This window comes from Dama dama, chromosome 15 (assembly GCF_033118175.1).
Source record: "Dama dama isolate Ldn47 chromosome 15, ASM3311817v1, whole genome shotgun sequence".
NCBI classification, from domain to species: Eukaryota; Metazoa; Chordata; class Mammalia; order Artiodactyla; family Cervidae; genus Dama; species Dama dama.
This window is the reverse complement of record NC_083695.1, coordinates 44,163,482-44,167,734: the sequence shown is the minus strand read 5'-3', so window position 1 is coordinate 44,167,734 and position 4,253 is coordinate 44,163,482.

The window sequence follows — 4,253 nt, the reverse complement described above, 5'->3', positions numbered from 1 at the left end:
TTCCTCTATTTCTTTGCATTGATTACTTAGGAAGGCTTTCTTATCTCTCCTTGCTATTCTTTGGAACTCTGCATTCAGATATAAGTGTATCAAATCAACACATTGTACACCTTAAACTTAGACAATCTTATATGTCAATTATATCATAATACAGTGGGGGGAAGAAAAGAAAATAGGAAAAGAAGAGCAGACTAATCCCAGGGCAAGCAGAAAGGAAGATATAATATAGATCAAAGCAGAAACTAATGAGATAGAGAATTTTTATAGGGACAACAAAACCAAAACTTTTTCCTTTGAAAATATCATTAAAATTGACAAATCTTTAGGTAGAATGAACAAGAAATTGAGAAGACTTAGTAAGATCAGGAATTAAGGAAGAGACATCACAAGCAACTAACTTTACAAAAATAAAAAGTACTTTAAGAGAATACTATAAACACTAGTACACTTTTTTTTGACTGCACCATGAAGCTTGCAGGATCTTGTTTCTGCCAACCAGGGATTGAACCCGGTCTCTCAAAAGTGAAAGCTCAGAGTCCTAGCCACAGGACAGCCAGGGAATTCCCTAATACACATATTTAATAGAATAAAGAACAAAAATACATGCTCACCTGAATAGATGTGGAAAAGCAGTTGAGAAAATTGAACAACCCTTCATGACAAAAGCACTCAACAAATTAGGAATGGAAGGAAATTCCCTCGGGCTATAAACAGCTTTTATGAAAACCCCACAGGTAACAAACATACTTAATGGTGAAAGACTGTTTTCCCTCCAAGATCAGAAATAAGAATGTTCTCTCTCCCCACTTATGTTTAATATTGAATGGGAGGGTCTGGGTTTCCCTGGTGGTTCAGCGATAAAGAATCCACCTGCTAATGCAGGAGGGCTGGGTTCGATTCCTGGGTTGAGGAGATCCTCTAGAGAAGAAACTGGCAACCCACTCTGGTACTCTTGCCTGGGAAATCCTATGGACAGAGGAACCTGGCAGGTTACAGTCCATGGGTTGGACATGACTTAATGACTAAACAACAGCAAGAACATTAAAGGTTGAAGGTTCTAGCCTGTGTAGTTATGTAACATAAATTCAGATTGCAAAAGAAGTAACTATCTTTATATATAACTGACATCTTTTATATAGAAAATCTTAGAAATTGCACTAAAAACTGGTAACTAGTAAAGTTCAGAAAAGTTGCAAAGTTGCATGATGTAAGCTCAATTTGCAAAAATCAGTTTTATTTCTATATGCTACTGATGAATAATCTAAAAGTGAAATTAATAAAATAATCCCATTTACAGTATCAGCAATAAGAATAAAACATTTAGAATAAATTTCACAGAAGAAATGTAGGGTTTGTACATGGAGAACTGCAAAATCATTGTTTAAGGTAATTAATGAAGATCTGAGTAAACGAAAAGACATTCCACTGTCATGGATTGGAAGACAGCATTAAGATGTCAGTACTGTCCAAATTGTTCTAAAGATTCAATACAGTCTCTAGCAAAGTCTCACTTTTTTTGCAGTAATTTAGAAGATGATTCTAAAATTAATATGGAAATGAATGAGACTCAGAATAGCCAAAAATAGTCTTGAAAAAAAAACAAACAAATTTGGCGGACTTTACTTCTCAATTTTAAAATTCACCATAAAGCTATAGTGTAGTGCTGGCATAAGTTTAGCTAGATAGATCAATAAGGTAGAATTGAGAGTCCAAGAATAATAATCCTTTACATTTATGGTCAATTGATTTAGACAAGATGCCAAGACAGTTCAAAGGGAAAACATAGTATTTTCAACAAATGGTACAGGGACAACTGGATATCAACATGAATATCATATGCTCACATCATATGGAAAGAAACTAATTCAAAATGGATCATATACCTAACTGTTGGTGATAAAACTATAAACATTTAGAAGAAAACACTGAACAAAAAAACCTTCATGACCTTAAGCTGGGTATAACCCCCAAAACACAAGAAAACAAAGTAGGGATAGATAAATTAGACATCATTAAAATTAAACACTGGAGTTTCAAAGAACATCATCAAGAATGTGAAGACAACCATAGAATGGAAGTAGATGATTGTAAATTATATGTCTGATAAAGGACCAATTATATCCAGAATATATAAAGAACCCTTATAATCTAACAATTTTAAAAATCCAATTTAAAATTGGGCAAAATACTGGAATACACATTTCTCCAAAAACAGATATACAAAGATGCTCAACATCATTAGCCAGTAGGAAAATGCAAATCAAAGCCACAATAAATTACCACTTCGTATCTATTATAATGGCTTTAATTTTTTTTTTTTTTAATGAAAGGATTTCCCTTATGGTCCAGGGAAGACTCCATGCTTCCAGTGCAGGAAGTGCAGTTTCAATCCCTGGTCAGGGAACTAAGATCCCACATGCTACGTGGTAGAGCCAATGAAGTTTTAAAAAAATTAAAAATGGAAAATGACAGATGTTAGCAAGAGTGTGGAGAACCCTCATTACTGATAAGAATGTAAATGGTGCAGCCACTGTGAAAAACAGTTTGGCAATTTATATAAAAGGTAAACACAGAGTTATCATTTGACCTAGCATTTCTACTCCTAAGTGTATACCCAAAAGAACTGAAAACATATTCATACAAAAACTTAAACACTACTGTTCAAACAACTCAAATGTCCATCAACTAATGAATGGATAAGCAACATGTTGTACATACCTACAATGGACTTTTACTTTTGGCCATTGTTGAACAGCTTGCAGGATCTCAGTTCCATAGCCAGGAATTGAACCCAGGCCCAGCAGTGAAAGCAGGAATCCCAACAACTAGGCCATGAGGGAACTCCTCCTACAATGGATTATTATTCAGGAATAAAAAGGAGTGATCTACTGATACATGTTACAACATGAATAAACATCAAAAGCATTACATTAGGTTTTAAAAGCCAGTTACAAAAAGCCATAAATTGTATAATTCCATTTATATGACTTTTCTGGAATAGGCAAATCTCAAATAGCGAAAGTAGGTTACTGATGTCAGGACCTGAGGAGGGGGGATTGGGAGTAACTGGTAGTTACTGCTATTAATTACATATGGAGCTTTTTTTTTTTTTTTAAGAAAGATAACCCAATTTTTTTAGCCAAAGATTTAAACAATTACATCATAAAAAGGAGATACCAAATGGACAAAAAACAAACAGAAGTTTTCTACATCATTGCTCATCAAGAAAATGCTAATTAAACCTACAATGAGATATTTCTATACCCCTACAGTTGCTAATATAAAAAAGACTAGCAATACCAAGTACTGGGGCTTCCCTGGGTGGCTCAGCGGTAAAGAATCCACCTGCAATGCAGAAGATGTGGGTTCGATCCCTGGGTCAGGAACATCTCCTGGAAGAAGGCATAGCAAGTCACTCCAATATTCTTGCCTGGAGAATCCCATGGACAGAGGAGCCTGGCAGGCTACAGTCCACAGGGTTGTGAAGAGTTAGACATGACTAAGGCAGCTGAGCGCACATGCCCAAGTGCTGGCAGGGACGTAGCAATTAGAGCTCTCACTGCTGGTCGGAAAGTGAGTTAATACAGCTACTTTGGGCTTCCCTGGTCAGTCAGTTGGTAAGGAATCTGCCAGCAATGCAGGAGACCTGGGCTCAATCCCTCGGTCGGGAAGGGAATGGCCACCCACTCCAGTAATCTTGCCTGGAGAATTCCATGGACAGTGGAACCTGGCAGGCTACAGTCCATGGGGTCACAAAGAGTCGGATACGACTGAGCGACTTAACAACACAACACACATATGGAGAAAGTTGCTCAGTGTCTCCTAAAGAGGAACATATGCCTTCCCTCTGACCCCATGTGAAGTTTATTTTGAGGGATGATAAGAATGTTCAAAAATTTTGTAGTATACTCTTTGAATATAGTAAAATTATTGAATTGTACATTTTATTTATTTATTTATTTTTATTAGTTGGAGGCTAATTACTTCACAACATTTCAGTGGGTTTTGTCATACATTGATATGAATCAGCCATAGATTTACACGTATTCCCCATCCCGATCCCCCCTCCCACCTCCCTCTCCACCCGATTCCTCTGGGTCTTCCCAGTGCACCAGGCCCGAGCACTTGTCTCAGCAAACGAAGAAACAGACAAAGGATTAATCTCAAAAATATACAAGCAACTCCTGCAGCTCAATTCCAGAAAAATAAATGACCCAATCAAAAAATGGGCCAAAGAACTAAACAGACATTTC